The 23,543-nt window shown below is 38.7% G+C and overlaps 1 protein-coding gene and 1 long non-coding RNA gene across 6 annotated transcripts in view; one reads left to right on the forward strand and one right to left on the reverse strand.

Moving 5' to 3' along the window:
• LOC129732956 (protein spire) overlaps positions 1 to 23,543 on the forward strand; it is a 308,435-nt gene that overhangs the window by 61,902 nt on the left and 222,990 nt on the right. The window lies entirely within an intron of this gene.
• On the reverse strand, positions 12,415 to 14,163 carry LOC129732957 (uncharacterized). The gene is made up of 2 exons (XR_008729394.1): positions 14,029 to 14,163; positions 12,415 to 13,954 (listed from the first exon to the last, which is right to left on the reverse strand). It is a non-coding gene; the product is annotated as an uncharacterized LOC129732957 (long non-coding RNA).

Genomic DNA, 23,543 nt, shown 5'->3' on the forward strand with positions numbered 1-23,543 from the left:
TTGGCACGACCTGGCGGCTGTGCTGCCTCGGATACGTACACAGGAAAAGAACCGAGATCAATGAATCAATAATGTTCCTATGAGTTCGCTTACTCTATCGTTTTTCTTCTTTCATGCTTTATGTATAATGTAGTTTGTGCTTGATCGCCGCAACCAGTGCTGATTGAAGAAAGCCACCTTGGGTGGATTGTGTTTTCGCTGCATTGCCGGTACTGCCGGTCTTTATTTTCGTATATGAGAAAAAGCAAGTTCAATGTTATATTTTGTGCACGTGCTTGTACGTGAATGTCTACAAAATTTTTTATTGTTGTAATTATTTTTAGACTAAAGATGCAGCACAAAATATTTAATAATACACTTCAATTGAGAGTGAAAGGCGACCAAGGGCAGCGAAAAATTTCACACTTGAAAAATTCATCCCCAACAGGAAACCTCATCCAGCTTACAGCCCGCTGCGATGGTGATGTCCCGTAGAGAGTATGAGAGGGTCTGCAGTGAAAAATAGGTTTTATTTACTAATCAGATATTAAATCGACGCACAGGCAATGACGCATGTACTACGTAGCCGGTAGAGTTGGAGCTTTGAATTAGTGAGAGAGAAAGATCTATACGGATAGAGTGATAGAGTGATGATTCGATTGGAAATAGAGAAACGCAGAAAAAAAAAACCTCACCGGTAATCCGAACGTAGACCCTAACGCAACAGATCGTTTGCTGCAGTGACGATCGATTGCTTCCTCTCGTGTCGATTTCGTCCGTCCGTCTTGATCGAATGATTTGTACTTCTCGTTTTCTTGGTGGGATGCTTTCTTTTCACTTTCCGCAAATCATCGTGCTGCTTTCATCCGCTCCGAGAAGCTCAATTACTGTTATTTGGGATCGTGGAGTGACAAGCATGCTCACTTGTTCACATTCGCTGCTTGATGTAATGTTATACGTCGTTGCGGGTTGTAGTCGATTTTTTTTTTCAAACGGTGCCTGAAGCCTATCTAATCCTGACGTAATTTAGGCATTCAATTTTGCCTTCACCTTGACGGCGTTGACACATTTTTTTCGACTTAGATGTTAGACGATAGTCGGAAAACGGTTAGATAGTGCACTAAATTGCACAAGGAACTCGTTAGTGGTGACAGGTCGTAAAATTAAACGTAAATGCCTAATTAGCAGGGGCTTTTCTTAATGACGAACGTGGTTTGTGATAGTTAAATCATTGGATACTGATTCGAGAAATATTTCGAAAAACCATACGGTGTAATCATCTGTTACAGTTGTTGTAGGTTTACAATAGAAGCTATCAACGGGCTCTAATTTCATATTGCTAGTAAAATCTTTACAGCTCAAATAACGATAACAAAGAAATTACGAAAACAACGGTTGTGTGTAGGTTTGTCAAAAATTTCAAGAGTTGAATAGAGTAAAACTTGATTCATATTTTAATCGATATTATAACTGATCGCCTGAAACCCTTTAATTATTCCTTCTTAATTAGTCTAATCAAAATGCTAACAATAGAATATATTTATAATAAACCCTGAAACAATCTCCTTTGGAGCTCTCAAGAGCATGTTTCAGAATTTTCAAACACGTTTTCAGATTGATATTTCAGTTCAGTCAGAAACTGAATATAAATACTTTACCTCTTAATTCATCCTGATTTTTAATGCCTCCTGAAATCATTTACCGTTGAATAATGCTAATGTTGTATGAGTATCTTAACACAGAGCTGCGTTAAAATATGAACAGAAAATTCGAATTCAATCAACCTTTATGTTTTTTGGCAAAGCATATCAACGATTCCCTAGTTTTCAAGAAAATTATCAATGGCTTAACCGATCCTGGTTTTTCCATTGATGAAGAAATGCAAATGTAGACGTGAATAGAGATGGGCTAACCAACAATAGAACCAAAGTGGCTACTTTTCACGAATTTACTTACAACCTAGATTAAGTTTCGTTTTGATTTCGATGAGATAAACAGTTTGAAAGCATGGCAGAATTAAAATAATCAGAGTAAAATTACCTTGGACTGAAACAAGTGGTTAATTCAAACTAGTTCTACCCTGCGCAGGATTTTTTTAAACTCTGCTTCTCCAAACAAATAGTCGAATATACCTAGGGCAGAACGGTTTTGGATGGACCACTACTTTCAGCGGACCACCCTGACGAAAAACTGCTGTTGCCTTGATACAAATTGGAATACAAATGTGCCTCGTGCTTTTGATGCAGATTCACCGGATAAAATCTTCCTACGCTCGAAAACTCCTAGTGCTCGCCGGTTAGCCTCCTTCATCGACCAACACTCGTGGCCGTAGAGTACCACCAGGAGGATCAGCGTCTTGTAGAGCGCAAATTTCGTGCGGACATGCATGCTGCGGGACCTCAGCTGGCTACGTAAACCGTAAAAGGTCCTGTTTGCGGCTGCTATCCGTCTCTTTACTTCGCGGCTTACATCGTTGTCACACGTCACGAGAGTACCAAGATACACAAATTCATCGACTACTTATAAATACCCCCATCCATCACAATTTCAGTACCGAGACTCGACAAACTTTCACGCTCTCTACCAGCCACCATGTACTTTGTTTTGTCAGAGTTGATGGAAAGTCCAATTCTCACTGCTTCCCTTTTAAAAGGCACGAATGCCTCTCCCACTGCGCTGCGGTTAATACCGACGTATTGATCTTCCGCAAAGCCAAGGAGCATATGAGACTTCCAAATAATGCTACCGCTCCGTTGCACGTCAGATCTCCGTACTGCACTCTCAAAGGCAATATTAAACAACAGATTCGAGAGTCCGTCATCTTGCTTCAGACCGTCCAACGTCACGAACGGTTTCGAGATTACGGCCGCTATCCTGACGCATGATTGGGTAAAAAGATGCTAATATGTGGACAAACTCTTGGAAATTTGATATTTGGCCTCAAAACAAAATGGCGTCGAAAAAAACACAAAAATTACCGGTTTCTCAAAAATTCAAAATGGCGCCATTGTAGCCCCTTAAGTTGAAATATGTTCAAACAATCAGATCTCCGTACTGCACTCTCAAAGGCAAAATTAAACAACAGATTCGAGAGTCCGTCATCTTGCTTCAGACCGTCCAACGTCACGAACGGGTCCGAGATTACGGCCGCTATCCTGACGCATGATGAAAAACCGTCAAGGGTGGCACGAATCAGCTTAATCAGTTTAGTTGGGAAACCATATTCAAGCATAATCTGCCATAACTCGTTGCGCTTAACTGAATCGTATGCCGCCTTGAAGTCTATAAACAGATGGTGAGTCTGCAAGTTTACTCCTCTGAACTTGTCAAGGATTTGACGCAAGGTGAACATTTGGAAACTGCACTGGTGATCTCCAACAAAGGCTTCCTGCCGCAGAATTCAGGAGTGTTATACCTCGAAAGTTACTGCAGTCGAGTCGATGGCCCTTTTTGTAGACTGGGCAAATGAGTCCGTCCAACCAGTCTGCTGGTAGTTTGTCCTCGGCCCAAACTTCTAGAATGAGTCGATGGATAGCACGCAACAGCTGCTCACTTCCGGTTTTAAAAAGTTCGGCTGGAAGGCCGTCCTTTCTAGTAGCTTTGTGTTTTTTTAGCTCTTTACAAGCTTCCCTCACCTCGTCTAAGCTTGGCGGATCCACAGCTTGTCCATCCTCCTCTAGTTCTCTCCTGTTGGCACTCCGCTTTGAACCACGTGTTGCATGTGGTTCCTGCACTCGTGCCCAACACCTCTGGGGCTGATTAGCTGACCGTGTCTTGGATGTGCTTCCACTGTTCGTTCAGATCTCCAAGCGGTTCAATAATCCGCTCGTCAACCGAGTGTACAGCAACTCCTTCAGCTGACAACCTCTGGATGTCCAACCGTATCCTCCTCGAAGTGCTCGATTTGTATACGTAGGTAAGCCGAGCGCGAATCGTTCCTTCCACGAGATAGTGGTCGATGAAATTTGAGAAATGTCAACCGTCAACCAGGATGTGGTCGATTTGCGATCGTAATTATTTCTGTATTGTTCGTAGTAGTATTTTTTCGGCATGTTGCCTTACTAGGGCTACGATGCCAAACCTCGCGACGGGGCTGCCGTCTTGGATGTAGCTGGCGAGACACCGCATTTCATAACTTAGCCGTCCGCTTCGGATCAGATGCTGTTTGCCCCTAACATGGAGAACAAACGCTCAGGCAAGCTGCCTTCCTAGGAGAACAGCTCCCCATTCCCTGTCAGAATATGACCAAGTTCCCACCGGTTCACCGATCTTCCCTTGGTTGCTCGTATCCCAGTCGGTACCACGTGAAAGTAGGGATAGGAGTTGCTGCGCAGTATGCTCTGGATCACACTGGGGTCTATTTTATGCCAACTAGTACGGGTTGTACTACTGGCATGCCAGCCGTTTACAAACCGAGGAAATACCTACTACTTTGATAAACAGCGTTCCAATAATATCTGCCTTCTGAACATATAAAAACGCAGCTATGCCTGTGTGTCTGTCTGTCTGATCGGCGTGTAGTTTTGTATGCAGGGGTCTTAGGAGCCAGATAAGGCAACTAAGATAGTTCGTGGACCCTCTCTATTCTGGAAGGGAGGGATTCCATACAATTGAAACTCAGAAATTTAAGCACATCTCATAGTGAGTCGACAGCCCTCGCTCTTCTGGAAGAGAGGGCTCTTACACAAATCAAACACTTTCTGTATTACTCAGAAATTAATCAAGCAAATGGAATCAAGTTTATTATGTGCAGGTTTTTGGGCGTAAGATTTGTTTCTATCATGGTTAGACACTCCTTCATACCCTGGAGAAGGGGGGGGGGGGTAATGGTCTCCCATACAAATACTCCCATAAAAATTTAAATATCTGTAATTTCTCCGGATTCTAATTTTCGATCCAGTTTACAGTAGCCAAAAATCGACTCCAGACGCCATTTTTAAATTTAAGATGGAAACTTATAAGTTCCGAAAAACAGCTGAACATGACCGTATAACATCCAATATGGGTGTTTTCGGAACCTGAATGACGCTCGAAGGTCAGAAATTGTCCTCAAATGCCATTTCAAAATCCATGATGGCGACAGCCGAAAACGACCAAATAATATTATGAATATTTCCGGAACCAGAATGACGCGAAGAGGCCAAATTGACTTCACATGCCATTTTGAAATCTAAGATGACGAATTTCGGTTTCTGAAAGACAGCGTTAGGTGACCAAAGTCACCCAATGGGGGTATTTCCGTGATAGTGATGATGCACAGGAGCCAAAAATCGATCCCAGGTACCATTTTGAATTTCAAGAGGGCGACTTACGGTGTCTGAAAAACAGCCGAAAAAGACCGAATCCCGATCAAACGATTGTAACAAACGGGTAACACAAATATATTTGAACTTGATAGGAATAACAAATCCTGTAATATTATTGACATGCCAGAATAATAGAAAAGTACAGAATTATATCAAATTCTGTGATCAAACACTTGAATGTTTAAAAGTGTGTTTTTCAAAGCATCTTTATAACAAAATTTGTTATTAAATTAACAAAATATTGTACATTCTAGCTAATTCTGATCTTTTTCGGACAAAAACCTTACAAAACTTGCTATTATTTGTAATAATCAGTAAGTAATTTTGATAAGAATTTTGATATTTTAACTATTAACGAGACCAAGTTTAGAACACAAGTTTATGAAAAAAGCTCGTAACTTAATATAAAAATTTGTTATAATTTATTTTCGACTGATCGGGATACCACTCAATCTAAATGTTTCCATAATGGGGATGATTGATAGATGCCAAGAATTGGCCCTGAACATCATTTTGAATTCAAAGATGCTCACTTTCGGTTGCATAAGGGTTCCATATGAGATTACAATATTCTACAATAGGTCTACCATATTTAATATACAATAGTCTGGTAGTGTACGGGTCTTGAAAATCGTGGCTGAACCGCTTAATAAAACCCAGCATACTATTTGCTTTACTTATGAAGGAGTTATAGTGTTCTGTAAAGGTTAGCTTGGTGTCTAGGATAACTCCTAAGTCCCTAACAGTTACTGATTTTTATAAAGAGTTTCATGTCGTCTGCGAAAATCAATATGTTTATTTTTTTAAGTATGAGGAAAATGTCATTTACATACAGGGTGAAAAGAAGTGGATCCAAATTCGAACCCTGGGGCACCCCAGAGGTGAAGGAAATGAGTTTTGAGAGTTTGTTTTGGAAGTGCACTATTTGCTTGTGATTTGTTAGATATGACTGGAGCAGTTTGAAGAGTAATAAAGGTATGTCGATTCGGTCAAATGCTTTACTAAAGTCAGTGTAAAGGGCTTTTACGTGCCCACCATTATCCATTGCGTTGAGAATAAACGTTACAAATTCCAAAAGATTTTAGGTCGTTGAGCGACCTTTAAAGCCATGCTGTTTACTATAGTAACGAACGTAGCGCCTGATTTAATAATAGGCACTAAATAAGAACATTTACATGTTTCGGAGAATTTGATGATGATGTACAGAAACCAAAAGGTAAGGATGTTCTCATTCCGATAAAAACCAATCTTTTCAAACGATTTATTTTCTGAGTGTGATCGTATTAAGTATCCGACTTTTCATGCATTTCCAGACTATGAACAAATCGCATGGAATCATTTAATTTTGAAATTTCAATATGTTTTGAATAAAGAAAAAAAAAGGGGTGGGACGAGTTTTTTGGGTCAGCTAATTTCTAATGAACTTTGAATATTTTGACATAGGACTACGTATTTGTTTTCTATACTGGATTACACTTTGTGAAATTGAAAATGAAACTGGCAAATGTTGCTTCAGATTTCAAACGATTATAGCAAGCTAACGACTTAATGCATCTTATTCATTTATATGTCGGTGGATAGATAAAATGTGTAACAATCGTTTGATATAATGTTTAACATTGTTGCTTTACTGCTTAATGGTGAAAAAAGGTGAAAAGTTCCAAGGTCAAGCTTTCCCATACATTTCCCTCGCTATTGGCTTGCTTCTCCAGCAAGGAAAACAATAACATGGTCGGAATAAATTCCACTGCCTACATATTCTGACTCAACAAAGTGTTTTGTTCCGTTTGTCTTTCTCTAAGCTGCATGGCCACGCCCTAATGGCAAAAATCTAGTCTGAACTCGATACAAAAGACTGCGTGTAGAAAATTCAGCTTCAGTTTAGTTTGTTACACAATAGCGATTGCAGTGCAGCTGTTAAAGGTACGCGACATTGAGAAACGAGAGCTGCATACGAGTCAACTTCCAGGCACTGCGGAGCATGTTGTCCTTATTTTGCATACGGCAGCAACAGTTACCATCGTACGCTGCAGAATATTTAGCTGGCACAGCTACTGGAGGGCAAAGCGGAAAGCAAACTTTATTATGCGCGGTCAAGCATAATATTCAATGCTACCGATGGTGCGATTAGCAGCGTTCTGTAGCACGAATTTCTAACTGAAGATTATGGAATCGGTTCTTTTCAGAACTATAGATGCTTGAAGATTATGAGAATTTTCGCAACTACTACTAGTGTAAAATTTTCATGTATTCATGCATCGTTAGTTTTACAATAACGACTATCAAAAATAAACGGTAGTGTTGCCTAACAACAGTTTAGCGCAGCAAATAATACATAAATTTAGTCCTACGTCACCATTTCATACAACCCCTAGGGCTGTATACCTTGTAGTATTTTTTTCGCTAGTCACCTTATCCAAAATGATAATACCGAAAATTATAAATTTGAAACCAAGAAAAAAAACACAAAAGAAGAAGTAATTTCAAACACTCCAGTTTCCATACACATTTATTTACATAGGCTGCTCAGAATCTTTTTCTGACATATTTTGGAAAATTGAAGCTTGCTTAAATGTGCAGAATCATTATAAAAATTTAAAAATTCCTAGAAGAAGATAGGAAATATTAATTCAATATTTTTTATCAAATTTAGGGTCATTGTTGAGGCATTTTTGGCAAAAGAAAAAAATGATGATTTCAGGAAAATAATATTTTATGATTTTTAGCAAAATTTGCAATTTTCTGTTTCAATGTTAGCAGTTTTTTTCAATATGAAATATAGTATGTATGTATTCTAAAATTGTATTTAGACTATGGTGAAAACTTTAATAAATTTCGCGACTGTCAAATGTAGAAAACTTGAAAAATGGGGTAAAATTTTATTTGTGTTAGATAAAGACAGTAGTGATGATGTCGTTTTATTACAAAACACTTAGTTTTTCTTTCAGTATATTTTTTCAACAATATTAATTCAGACGATTGAACACGTCGTTCAAGAAAGTCACGCAGTAGTCAAAATATCAAGAAAGTTAAATCGAGATATGGAAAAAACACATATTTTCCTGTGTCGAGATAATCAATGTGTTATAATTTTCAACAATTATATTTTTTAGTTTTGGTATTTAATTTTAATATTATATTATATTTACACAGCTCTACTTAGTAAAAATGTTCATGAGATTCAAATCCACATTTCAATTTAATAGCATTTTTTTTTACTTTGCTATAATGCTGAGCTAAATATCTCAACATATGTTTCTACAGAAAAAAGTCAATTTCCATAAGTTTTTTTGACTTCAGACTAATCGGATTAGTAGTTTTCATGTTATGATTTTTCCGAGAACATATTTTAATTTATTTTGGTAATTTTGAATCCCAATTTTAAAAATATTAAACCCTGTTTTTGCAACCTAACTTCTGTTCTAAATCATCTCGAGATAAACGAAATGAGCCCAAGTTCAATTTCATCATTTAAGCTCGACAGTCTGCCTTTCACTCAAACTCTCTCTAGGAACACAGCCGTGGCCTCTTAGTGAGCAGCTTTCTTTTTTGCATGAAAATCCAGTATTGTTTTACGCTAGGCACAACCTTTGCGCACTTGGAAAACAGAAGGAGGAGGCCGTCCGTAATCGGAGAAAATTAGGGATAATTATGTTGTTTCTATCTCAGCTATCAGAGGGCCGTGTTACACGCTTCACGTAGATCGACTCCCTCGTGTTGCGGTTTTACTATTGCCCCAAGCAGGGAAACGATACCGGCACAGCTGTACGCTAGGAACTGGGTTACTGCTACAGGACCTTCGACCGACTTTCATGTTTGCCAATTGTACCAAAAAAAAAGACGCCATTCCGATATTCTTGTTTGGTTTGTGCATTTGCGGTCATTGCGGTGTCGTTTCTCATTTTCCAATTCAATAAACATAAACAATAAATCAATAATTTACAGACATAATCGCTTTATCATTCGTTGTTACTCATCGTGATGTCTCGAAGACCGGTTCCACCATCTTCCGGCTTGCTACTAACCAGAGTAGACATTCATAATGTGTTCGGTTCGATGCGCATTTCACTGCCAAACGTAGCATTCGAATTGGCTTTGGCCGAGGGCTTTATTCTTCTTTATGACTTCCTCCCGACTGCATCACACACGTCACGTGTTTCGGATTGAGTAGTCGGAGGGGAATACTTTTACGAAAAACGATAAGAGTTGCAATTTGTACCATGCATTTGGCAGTAACCTTCCTTGTTTTCTTACGTATAATCTTCTAACTACGCTTCTGTAAAATCTACTATGTAGTGTTTCCCCATCCGTTGTAGATATACTACGATCGATGACTGACTGCTTGACGGTGACACAAAAAAAAATCAATTGCAGCGGTGTCAGGCGGCAAGCGACGAACGCCCTTCCCGCTCCTCGTCTGGGCTGCAGTTTGTATAATCTACAACCTTGATCTTCGCATCATCCACGGATGGTGGCCAAGGTGGCCTCGGATGGGTTGGAAATAGGTTTAGGGCGACGCCACATTCTGACTTTGACACAGAAATAAAATTTTATGAGCAATACGTTTATCGATGTTTACAAACAGAAACACCTTCGGGTCGGTGAATTCATCCATCGTTGGAGGAATCATAAAAACAAATCGATTGACAACAGATCGATGCGTGTGTAAGGAAAACCCCCTACGTTGGCATGCCCTGACTGGGAGGGACGAGGGGATTTAATAGGCCAAAATTGGTGAACTGTTGGGATTGAATTTAATGGTGATGGCTTAAGCAGAGTTATGAAGTTTCCTTTTAGTGTTGCCTGGAACTTCCATTTGGGGTCTTATTGGCTTAGGGATTACAGTAAATTGAAGTGAAAGGTCTGCTGGAATCGTTAATTGGCTCACTTAACCGTAATAGTTGTAAGGCGTAACAGTGCGAAGAGTTTATTACATTTAAATTTGAAATTTACTTAAACTGAAAAAATAGCGCATAATTGTTAGTGTGGGGTCACAAACCAGATACAAATCCTAAATTTGCTAGTTTGTTTGTGATGGTTGCTTTGTAGGCTTTTTTTCGCTAATTTGGTTAGCGTTAAAACGCCGGCGTCGAGTCGGATGCAAAAATGCTACCAGCATTATTGGGAAAAATGAAGTTGCTATAAAAGCACGCGGGAAGAGATGCACGCTCGCTGATGACACATTTTTTGCCAAGGTGCGCACGCGAGGGATTGTTTCCCGACCAACCTCACGTCGGTTTCGAAGCGCGTTTTTGCCTCGAAGGCCAGCTCCAACTGATCGCGAAATGGAAAAATTGAACTTTCTATTTCTACTTGCACCAGGGAATCCGCCACTGGGCGTTGCTGTGATTCTTCAGTGATGATTCTTACACTGTGGCAGTAAGTGGAACAAAACGAAGTACAACATTCTGTATTAGATTCTGTTTTTCGGTCGATTGCCAATTTAGCATAGCGAAAGAAAGCTCGAAACTCAATGGTGAAAATCTATAAAGCTATATAATTCACGTTGCTGCGTTCGGTGCAAACTGCAACCGTAAAAGGGATTGGATATCATGGAGGAAAGTGGCCTGATTGTCAGGTACAACTGGAATAAGGGCGCCTTCCAATAGTGAAACACGTTCTATTAAGCTGTTTTGCAATGGCAGCTCATGGTCACACCGTCAGAGAAGGAGAGGCACTTAATTGGTATAGTGCCTTAATTATAATGATTTTAATTTTTATCGAGTTTTAATACACCCGTACTAGCTAATCACAAACATTGAAAGGACAAATTCTTTCTTAATTACATCTGATTGGCGCAAAGTTGTCGATTGTTGTTTCCCATACATTTTCGCCTGCCTCTTTCCAAACTTATTTTATCTTTTGGCATTGATCGGTATTCGCTTTGGGCACGAAGAGCTGGCGCAGTATTAGATTGGATTTTCCTGCAGCATCAGATCCCTTGTCACTCTCTCCTACCAAGTACAATGCCATCACGTATAACCGATTAACACGCTTCACGAAGGCAGGCGGCATCGTCTCCGTTTCACACGAATCCCATAGCGCACACTTTTGACTGCATGCCTAGATCTGTCCATCCGATGCGATCCGATGCAATGCGGTGTTGTGGATGCACTCTATGCGGTGGATCCGAATACCTTCCCCTGTGGCTCACGGCCTCCCATCCCATAAACGTCGAGTTGCAATAAACTATCGCATTGTTTAAAAAATCGCAAACAACTCTTTATGTTGCTTACTTTCCGATAGTAACCCTGATACTGCGACCATATTAGACACAAGGGCCCAATGCGACAGGGACTGGCTACCATCTGGCGGTTGCTGCAGACATTGATGATTGCGAGACGAAATGGTAACTGCTGGCCAGCAATATTCTCTCGCTAGAGAGTTCAAGCGATCCTGCAGGGCAACATGGTCGATTCAGTTCCATATTGCTAGGAAAGTAGTGTTGGTTCCCACGGCTCAGCCCTGTGAGGTTGTGCAAAAAGGGAAATTCGCAGTGACTTTTATCTTTGTCTAGTTTAGGACCAGACAGTTTGTAGAACATATGTGAATCGTCTGAAAATGCAAAAGAATGTGTTGTGTTGTACTTTTTATTTGGATTCGAATCATTGTCAAATCAAAAACTTGAAGCGGTAGAGTTCCCTATCTGTAGAAAGATTTCCCTCAACGAATACGCATGCATGTTTGGAAAATTTCCGATCATTTAAAAACTAATGCTTTGCTTACCCATATTGTAGTTACATATGATACGTTGAGCTCCACGGAAGACAGAAAATAGACAGCTGAGCATTCTTATTCTGCGTATGCCCTCGATTTGTGCGTGCGAAAATACTAAATATAGCCAACAGAAGAATGAGTGAAGACTTGGGCACCTGGAGTGCGATCACTTTTCAGATTGTGCTCGAGTTGCAAGACGGGTGGCGCGTCGACTAGTGACAAGCCGATGTTAGCCTACATTTAATATCTCTTAGTGTTACAGTTTGCTTACAGTAGCTTAAGTTTAAAGTTCGTAAATATTTTTCTTTACTTTTCACAATGCAAACCACAGATCACATGAAACAAATCACATTGTTACGACAAAATCTACCACAGCTGGATTTCGGACTCAAGACTGAAGAGCAACATAAAGTTTTACTTCTGCTTAAAGCATTTTATTAGGACAAATTATTTATTGGTGGAGACTACCAAACTTAATTTATTATTCCAACATTGCTGGTTGAATGAACAAAAATAAGCCAGGATATTTATATCAAGAAAGTACGGCTGACATCCATCAATCGTCTCGTAATGTATGCGGATAGATTTGATTTGTAAAGTCCGCATGAGAACCACTATTAGCAATGGCATTTGCGGAACGCCTGGTCCGTTCGTTCAGAAATGTTTCAAATGAGTCATACTAAAATTGTTTCTTGAATTCAATGCAAGAATATCTCACAGCATCGAGAAGCTCCTTAGCCGTCCAGACTTGCTCTATTTCGGATAGTTTATTACCTGTTTTCCACTGGACTTTCGTTAGTTGCTTTCTAACATACGACAGCATGGCTAGCAGCGCTTCGATAACATAATGCCTTGGGTATAAAGAACTTTCAACAAGCGCTGATGCTGTTTTCATAAATCTGTCCACTTCTATAACCCTATAGGTTTTAAATTTTGTGTTGACTCTTCCATATTTAGTGTATGTATTAAGAAATCTTTCATCGCAAAGTTCAATCAATTTTAAATCCTCGACATAGTTATGCTGACACCGGAAAACGCTCTGACGTACCAACCGAATTGAACATTCTTCAAATCTATCAACAGCTTGCAATACGATTTGAAAAAGGGTTCCAGGACTTCTGCAGCGACTGTTTTGTCCAACGCAATCGAAACAATTTCCAGCAGCACTTTCTGCAGGGATTCCATTCCCGGATGACAGATTTTGAAAGGGAGTGTGGTTATAATATCTTCTCTATGTTTCCAATATAAGTTAAACGCGTTTATCAAATCTTGAAAACTGCTTGCACTAAAAAAGGGTTGAATGTATTTTGTATTGATTAGGTTAAGTTGTTTTTGCAAAATCTGGTGGTCAATTGAAGAGCAATCTTTCTGTGTTAGGAAAGTCATAGTTTGTATTATGAAACGGGCTGTATTGTGAGTAATAACACGAAGCATTTCCATCTTATCGGGACCAGCCTTAATCATAAAATCCACGTAGCCCTCGGATATGGTTTCGAAACAATCAAATTTATATTCCGCTGGCAGAGTATAAAAAAGAACGTCATTCAGTAGATAATACCAAATGTACTTTTCGTCAGATATTTTCACAGAATTGTTTCCAATTTCGTTTCCATCGCCTAATTTGACTTTGTATATTTCATGAATTGCATGCATGTCAAATGCTGTTTTTGTTCTTCAATCAACTCGACAGTGTATGTGAAGGATTGCTTTTCATTATCATAATCAAGGTCGAAATGCTTCAATAGTTTGAACATGGAAAAAATCTTCCCGCTCCAAACATTTTGTCAACAAATTCTCTGTCTCCCAAGTAATTTTTGTATACCGTCAAAAACTTCGTCTTGATGTACTCTCCACTGTTGCAGTCGCGAAAGATTCTGCACTTTTCCTCTAGTCTGATTGTCTCTTCAACAACTGGAACTGACACGTGTGAAGTCGAAGTCGGGGTCGTCATTCTGTAAGGCAGCAAAGCAGTAGCATTATATTCTGCCTGCCTGATATAATTACCTGATATCACGAATCAACTCACTCAACTAACTTTCTTTTCACTGTTGAAAACACTTTTCACTAGAAAACTTTCTGAGGCACTAGAAAGTTTCTATTGCAAATTGAATACTGTGATGCGATGCAATTCAATACAAGGTGATATGATGTTGCCGTGCGAGTTTCAAGTTAAAAACTAACCTATTATTTCTGATTCACTAAGTTTCTATTCTGCTAACAATAACTACTACTAATTTTATCGCACTATTGTCTAATTCCCATCGATAGTGTCATACACTTGAAACAGTTTGAATTATGATAGGTTTTTCGTTTCATCAGAACAAGCAGCACACGTAGTTGATTTTTTTTTCATAATTCACAATTTTATCTAACAATGTATTATTTGATCTCTAACCGTAAGGTACTAAAGCGCTGTTAACAACAATCTGTATTCAAAGAACAGATTAAATCCAGTGTTCTGTTTTATTTCGTTGTACATTTATCCTTCGATTTTTTACCGAATATAGCCACAATCTGACACGGTCGATTTTTCATTTAAAACTCAACTTTTTGTGCAGACTCAATTACAGGGCGGCATGTCTGTAACTTAGTTTTATATGATAAATTATCAGCTTAATGTTTTGTTAAACCAATAAGAAATGGTGTCTTCACAACACTATAAGAATTGTATAATTTGAATTGTTAGGATTTGAAGGGTGCTACAGGCAAAAATTGATCTAACAAAACTGTATGTGATTAGCCAAAACAACAACTTTGCCAAAGAAAGTATGACCAAAAACTAATCAAGATACTCACATTTACAAAGCTCGCATTTTCATAACGCGACACCATCGACATACCGAAATGTTTTTGGGAACATTTAGCTAAAAATCAGTATTTCCTTTGATGTAATATGTCATTTTGTTGGATGTGGTCTCCGGAACAAATACCCAGAAGAAATCAGGTTCCAAGAACTTACGGCAGAGCTGATCGTTTTCAATCAAAGGTTGAAAAAGCGAAATTCAGCGATGGTGTCGCGTTACAGAATATATCGGGTTGCAGTACATGATACAAATATCGAAATTGCTAAACCCACCCGTCAAAAGAAAGTACATTTAGTTGGCATCATTCAGGACCTGTTTACTCATATGTTACCTTACCTTACCAATCAGACAAGAGCCGTGGTGATTCGTGCTGTATCAAGAAGTTGTCGTCATGTTGCTCGGTTTTGGACTGTGTTTCACCAGTTCCCCAGGCGTCTCATCACTCGCAAGTCTCCTTCGATCTGGTCGAGTCATCGTGCACGCCGTCGGTGCCGGCAGGGTGAAGAAGTGATTTCACAGGGTTGTCGTCCGGCATCCTTACGACGTTACCGGCCCAGCGCAGCCTATTGACTTTCGCCAGGTGTGCAATGGGGTTCTCTCCAAGTACCGCGTTCAGCTCGTGGTTCATGCGCTGTCGCCATTCTCCGCCGTCCGTCTGTCCTTCACCGTAGATAGTCCGCATCTTCTTCCGTTAGTCCGCAGCTTCTTGCGTTAAGGTCCGCAGCTTCTTTCGTTATGGTCCTCCGAAAGAAGCGTTGTTGTCTCGATTCCGTAGAGGACTACCGGTCTTATCCGAGGGAATGCCTTTTCCTATCCCTCGCTGTACATTTGACAGAGTATAACATCGAAGATACGAAAACGTCAAACCTGATACGAAAACGTCAAACCTGATACAAAAACGTCAATGTTGGTCGGATTATTTTCATTATTTTGCTGTTTCGGTTGGGGCTTAGACCTTGCGCTTCTTAAGTAGACACAGTGGATCTGGTTATTATCCAAAAAAGTGATGTAATCTAAGTGAAAAACTCTTGCAAACACAAGCAAGAAACATCAGATTTGACGTTTCTATGTTGTACTCGATGTTATAACTCATAGCACATTCCCTCGGTCTTATCAGAGTTTTTTACAGCGTCAACTTCGTGAGTCGGTGCACTCGACTCGATCGAAGTGTTTTCGGGGCTGATGTTGTGCTCCTTGAACCTCTCGCTCGCATGTAGGGTATCGGCTCTATTATCGTCAGGTTTTACTTATTATCGTCCGGGGGGTTGATGAAGTCATAGAGAACTGATATTTTGCAGAGAGGTACCATCATGCAAGAAATTAACGATCTTCGACATCGACGATAATAGGTAAAACCTGACGAAAATAGAGCCGACACCCTATTTCGTTTTCGAATCATTTATTCTCAGTCCGATTCGTCCGATCCGGCTTTCAGTCGGGCGTAAGTTTCCTCCGTCGTCGCAAAGCTACGTGTTATGATGTAAAAGTCATCCGCGAAGCCCAGAAGCTGAACAGACCTTGTGAAAATCGTGTCCCTCGTGTCGATGCCTGCCCTTCGAATTACACCCTCAAGGGCGGTGTTAAACAGCAAACAGGAAAGTCCATCATCTTATCTTAACCTCCTGCGCGAATCAGTCGGGCTCGAGAGTATCCCCATTTTCAGTGTGATTTTTTCGTATCAACAGAAACTGATTTGGCAACTTTTGATTTTCTTCAACGCAGTGGAAAATAGGGGTAAACAGGGTAAGACCGCCCAGCGGGGTAAGACCGCCCACTGTAGTTTTACTACCAAGTTATACAATAATCGAAAAATTTCTTTAACGTGTCTTCTACAATATAATTACATAACATTTTGCACCCCTTTCTGTTTTGATAGTGCGCAAACGGTCACATAAATAATCAAAAACAGCCTTATAGCTGGCAACCAGTCAATGCGCTACTGTTTTGCGGCAACGGGACTTAAGGTTTTTCTGTCTCAAAATCTATTGTTTTGATTGTGAATATACGGACTTATGTTATACGTTCGGCTGAGCAGTCACAAAAATTTAGAACTACTTATTTTATACTATCCGACGTTTCGTCACTGGTCAGTGACATCTTCAGGGGAAACTGCGGGGATTTATTACAAAATTAGAGGCTTTTTAGCATAGTTTTACAAAAAGTTATAGTCTAGCTGATTGTCTGTGGTTATTGTGTTTGTGACTTACATATTATTTGTTCGTTCCTTGTCAAGATGCTTTTTAAAGCTAATCGTCAATACTGATTGGGGCGATTTTGGGTACATGCTATAGTTTTGGTGGTAACAAAATTGTTTTTTATATTAAATTATTTTCGACAAACCAATATTTTAAATTAGCTTACAACTCTGTTTGCTGTGGACCTATTGCGATGGCGGATGGGAACTGATGGGTACTAGTTTGGATTTGAGAGGGGTAGGAAATCGATATTGTTGGTGGGGAGATTGAAAGAAAAGAGAAAGAACTAATTGGCTGAAGTGTTTGTGTTGGGTGCGATACTTGACAAAACTGCTGCGTAAGCTGTGTTGAGTCCGTCGAGATCAACTCGTTTGTTGACTGTGTTGGGTGTGTTGTGTATATGGCACATTTCTAGGAATGGGAGTATATGGGTACGGTTGCTATGGTCTACTATCACTGTTCCACTGAAGTCGAAGTTGTGTTTGTATAGTATGCAGTGATTGATGAGTGCCGTCTTTTCCTTCAACTCATCAAGCTCTCGTTTGGTATTAGTGTTTGTGCTAAGAATTTGTTGCATTTTGTTTACATTCGATTTGTGTCCTGATATTCGCATGCATAATTTGTTCTGTGTCATTCCTATGTAGCAATTATTGCAATCGTTGCAAGGAATCTTGTAAATTATTTGGCTGTGATCTTCTTTTCGTATCGGGTCTTTAACTATTGTGTGCATTCGCGAGATTGTGTTGTATTGTCTGCTGCTAATGGTGATGTGTGAATAATCCGGAATTAGTGTTTTCTTGAGCCTTTCAGAGAGTTTTGGAATGTAAAGTACTGAGCGATATGTTGGCCGTTGTGATGATAGTGTTGCTGCATTTGGGCTTACTTGGTGAGGTGTTGGTTGGATGGCTGTTTCTTGGTGCGGTGGTGGCTGTCTTGAAGATTTTTGGTGAGGTGTTGGCTGGCTGGGTGTTTCTTGGTCTTGTGCTGGTTGGCTGGTTGTTTTTTGGTGCGGTGGCGATTGACTTGCTGTTGCTTCTGTGGTAGCTGCTTGGTGGTTTGCATTGGATGGTTGACTCGGAATGTTATGATGATTTTTGTTGCTATGTTGTACGTTGTGTGGATGTTTTGGCTGGTTTTCTATTTCTGCTGTGGTTGATGCTTGGTTGGATGGTTGACTAGGAGAGATCTGGTGACTTTTGGTGCTATGTTGTATGCTGCGTGAGTGCTGTTGTGCTGTATAGGCGGCAGGGTTGGTTGGTGGCTGGTTGGCTACTATGTGTTCGCGATCTGGGTTATTTCTCCGTGCTCTCTGTTGCAGTAATCGGCTAATCAGGGTTCTCGGATAGCAGTTTTTTTGTAGTTGTTTGTAAATAATTGTTTTTTGTTCGTTGTAGGTGCTTGCTGTGGATAGTGTTGTGACTCTGTTGATGAAGTTGCTGGCTGTGTTTACTTTGTATCTCAAGTGGTGGAAAGAGTTATAATTCAACATCCTTCCAGATGCGATTGGTTTCGCGTACCAGTCTGTTGCTAGTGTTTGGTTTTTGTTCCTTATTACCATCAAGTCTAAGAATGGTAATCGTCGGTGTTCCTCAGCTTCCAGGGTGAACTGCAATCGAGTTTCTTGTCGGTTAAATGTATTTAAAACGATTTCGCTGGCATCTTCCGGTATGGCTAGTATCAAGTCGTCTACATATTTTCTAATGAACGGAATGCTGAATGGTAGTTCATTGATGGCTCTTTCTATAACGGAGTCTAGTACTATGTCTGCGAGGATTGGCGAGAGAGGACTTCCCATAGCGGTACCGTATACTTGAGAGTAATGTATGTTGTTGTATCGGAAATAACAGGTATTCATACAGAACTGTACTATCTCCAAAAACAAATCCAGATTTATGTTAGTTTTGATTTCGTTCCATCGGCAAATAATAGTACTTGTTACCAGAGCCCTCGGGACGTTGGTGAAAAGTGACACTACGTCGAGAGAGATAAGTGTGTACCCTGAAGGTAGTGTTGTACGGTTTATCTCTTCACATATCTCGAAAGAGCTTTTAGTACTGTACTTGCTGGATAGCGACATTTGGAGAATTTCTGCTATAAACTTTGATAGTTTATATGTTGGTGATGTGATGTTAGGAATTACTGGGCGTACCGGTAGGTTTGCCTTGTGTGCTTTAGGCTGGCCATATATCCTAGGGCAGCTGGCATTGTATACTGTTAGCTGTCTAGATGTTGTTCTGTCGATTAAGTCTAGGTTTAAGAGTCGTTTAACGAAGTTATTGTTTTTAGTCTGGATACTGCTGGTGGGATCTCTCGGTAGTTTCTTGTAGGTAGTTTGGTCGGATACTAGTTCTGTCATTTTTTCCTGGTAGGCACTGGTGTACATAATCACTGTCCTATTGCCTTTGTCGGATGAAAGCACGCTTGACAAGGAACGAACAAATAATATGTAAGTCACAAACACAATAACCACAGACAATCAGCTAGACTATAACTTTTTGTAAAACTATGCTAAAAAGCCTCTAATTTTGTAATAAATCCCCGCAGTTTCCCCTGAAGATGTCACTGACCAGTGACGAAACGTCGGATAGTATAAAATAAGTAGTTCTAAATTTTTGTGACTGCTCAGCCGAACGTATAACATAAGTCCACAACATCCCAACAGTCGAAAACTCATCAAAGTTTGTGAATATACGTTTAATCGCTTGCCTGAATCTGTCTTCTTTCGTAAATATCGAAAGTTGTAAGTAATCATGTAATTTTGACTACTGTTTCGGTGGAATATGAAGATGTTCCACTGGGGGTAAGGCCGCCCACTATACATGGGGTAAAACCGCCACGTATACAACTGTTCGTTGTTTTACTTCAAGACCCAAATGCCTCGACACTACAAAGGGGATATTTACAGGATCAGTGAAGCAATTTCAAGCCACATAGGACAACGATGTTAATCGACCATTTTCAATTTGGTTGAAGCTTTTCTAGTAATATTTTTTTAACAACACTAATTTTTGAAAAAAGTAATCTTGTGTAAAATGGTATTAATGAACAAAAATAATTTTAGAGCCAGGACGGTTTATATGATCGGTATGACGTCTCCGGCAGAGTTAAAAATAGTAGTTTTCTGCTTCCGAAAAAAGTATACACTGTAAAAAAATTCAAAGAAAAGATAAAAAATAGAACCAAAAATCAAATTTTTAAAAAAATATTGAAAAAAAAACATATTTTTGCCTGCAAAATCTACAAAAGGTAAGCTAAAGATTGATGGTTTTTGGATCGTTTAGTAATAGAAATATTAATAGCTCACATTTTGTAAAGAAATTTTTTTTTGAGCGGTTTGTTTAATTGGTATAGAGTCGTTGGTAATTTTGTTCTTGAAAAAAAAAAACATAAAAATTTTGAAATATAAAAATAAATATAATTATTACTCTATACATAATAGGTCTTCCAAAAAATCATACAGACAGGTTTAATGAGTAGTTATTTTAAGCTTTAAGACAGGTATATTATAAATTGAATATATTGAAAAATCCTAATTATGAAAAATCTATTTATTTTGAAAACGATAAAAAGTTACCTAAGCATTGATTTGAACTTGGATAATCAAAAAAAAAAATAAAACTTAGATTTTTTCAGATTTTTCACAGTGTATAATTTTTTTAAGAAAGAAAAAAATACCATCTACAACTTTGCCAAAGACACTATACCGATACAATCAACCGTTTTGGTCCTAAAAATATTTGTTATCCTAAAAAAATGGTGGGCGATCTTACCCCGCTGGTGGGCGGGCTTACCCCGCATGAAAATGATCTGCACATTTTCAATAACTTTTTAAAATTGAAAAAAAAAGCTGGAAAATAAACATAAGTATTACAGTCCTTATTTATTAAATGCGGGTATTGAATAGAAGAACCTCTTAACGAGGAAAAAATGAAATTGCAGCCGCAACTTTTTTTTCTATAAACAGAATTGCTTAAGGTGGCGGTCTTACCCCACTTACCCCTACATTCAGTTGAAATTTTGGATTTAGATGTGTTTCTGGCTCCACAAATACCAATACTGAGAGGTTTTGGAACCTTTGACTCAATTTTATCTAGCTCTCCAGAAACCGAAAGAATGGCGTAAAATATCGATATTTGATCTCTAGACGTTATCCCGTTATAAGTTTCAAAATGGTGTCGGACACCTATTTTCATTTTACACGTCATTCTGGTTCCGTAAATATAAATAGCTGTTTAAAATAAAAATTGCTTGTTCATGAATCAACCAGAGCGGCATTAGCTGTAATCTCGTGCTCGTTCGTTTATTTATTTACTCAAATATAGATAGATTAGTAATAATAATTTACATTTATCAAAAACGTATTTCTTTGAGTATGCCTGTAATTGATAAATATTTGCTTCTGTATACCGTAAAGCCTTTTTTAACACGTTTTTTTCTACACGGTATTCTTTTACGTCGTTTTTTTACAGGTTTTTTTTTGCACGATTTTTCGTCCTCGCGTAAAACACAGCAAGTAACAGTACCGGTGACAGACTATAGTAAGGTTTTTTTGCACAGTTACATTTTTACACGGTTTTTGAACACGATTTTTCCACGTCGTTTTTCAAATAACGCGGTTTTTTTGCACGGTAGGTATCCATCGTGTAAAAAGTACTTGTTGTATTATTTATCACAACAACGAGAAAAAAAACATAACCATAATCAAGTTACCGACAAGCGTCAAATAAAGCACGCATAGTACTTTTTCCGCTTTTTACTACAGCCAATTCAACACTAATGAGCTTTATGGTCACCATAAATGTAATTAAAAAGCATGTAGCGACTTGATGTATGGCTAATTGGACGCAAAATCTCTACAAGCAAAGAAACTTTTCATATTGATAACATAAATGTAACGCCTGTGAAAGACCACGAGAAAACAACATTGTCGATAAATGCTCGGCTGAAAAATGTACAATTAACCCGAAAATTGTTATTATCTATTCGTTTTTTTCGCTTGGCTTTCTTCTTATTGTTATTTTTTCTAACGTTGCACAGTGAGGAATCGCTGGCCATCAGCCAAAAAATTTTTTTTTCGTTAGCTGTTTCATAATATTTTTCCTTTATTGCTATAACATTCAAGTGTCTCAATCCAAAGTTTGGGCGCAATATCATGAAATCTGAATTTTTTATGACTTTTCAAAGCTTGACGAACTGAAGTTTTTTGTCATTTTTTTTGAAAAAAGTACATTACTTTGAAACGCTCTGTAACTTCAATGATAGCTTGGATTTTTTTGACGTCAAAGAAAAAGATGTTGTAAATATTGTGCAAAACAAACCCTTTTCATTGAATATTGTAAAATTTGGTCATAATAGGCCTGACACCGGATTAGGAAGATAACATATATATGAAACAATGAAAGAGCGAAAATTACTAGAAGAAATGAAAATTGCAGCGAAAGACATTTTTCCTGCTGATAAGTATAATGAACTTCAAATTTTCTGGAAACAATTCAACACGAGATTTAAGCGATCACAGCGGAATATGATGATGCTGATAATGATGTTTTCAATTTGTATGAGTTTGTATTACTTATGTTGTTTTAGTTAATTGAAAAAAAAAATATATATATATATATATATATATTTAGGCAAAATTTGTTTAGTTCGAGGGTTCGTCCATAAATAACGTATTTTTTCAATGGGGAGGACGCCCGGGGGCACTACTTGTGGTCAAAAATCATATAATTCTATAAAAAAGGAAAAAAGTGCCAAAAAATATTAAAAATTGGATTTTGTGCTTTGTGGTCGGCCCCAAACAAAAAATTGATGCCAAATTCGTGTTTAGCACCTCAAAATTATGTAAATACCAAGTTTTTGTCGCATTCATCGACAATTTTTTTGCTTGGCCACAATTGGACTTGGACTACAATTATATCCCAATGCAAAATTAATTGGTATATTCATATGCTCAGAAAGCAGCAATTAACAGATTAGCCACGGATAAATTTCGACTTCCACCAATCGAGAGTGAAACTAGAGTCCGTAGCTTATATTTATAAGTCGTAAAATGCGCGCAAAATGGTCTCACAGTCCAATACTGCGGTTTCGTATGATGTGCTTTTTTCAATACACCGTTCAATCAAACTAATCAAGTGGTACAGATACGCTGAAGGGGGGTACCAATAACCTGCAGGCACGTGTGTGCCGTGCGTCGTTCGTCCGGTAATATCTGTAAAGTTGCTCCAAAAATAGATCACTTTCTTCAAGACTTCGAAGTTGATTGGCAGTGATCAAGTTGATGGGTTTTGAGAGCGGAGAGGCTTCATAGTTAGTCCTAGATTGTTAGTCCTGCGTGTGATAATCGCCAAAATTAAAAGATTTGAGTTAAAAATTAGAAATCGTAACAAAAACAAAATTATGAAAAAATCTTCTCGAAACTATTAAAAAGGTTCAAATAGTTTTGAATGGATTTTTGCCAGTGCCTCCCTCTAAGCGTATGATTCAGGTTAAAATTGAAATATACAAGCTACAAATTCCGTTTCACATAGCTGTGCGGCGGT

The sequence above is a fragment of the Wyeomyia smithii genome, chromosome 3 (assembly GCF_029784165.1).
Source record: "Wyeomyia smithii strain HCP4-BCI-WySm-NY-G18 chromosome 3, ASM2978416v1, whole genome shotgun sequence".
Taxonomy (NCBI): domain Eukaryota; kingdom Metazoa; phylum Arthropoda; class Insecta; order Diptera; family Culicidae; genus Wyeomyia; species Wyeomyia smithii.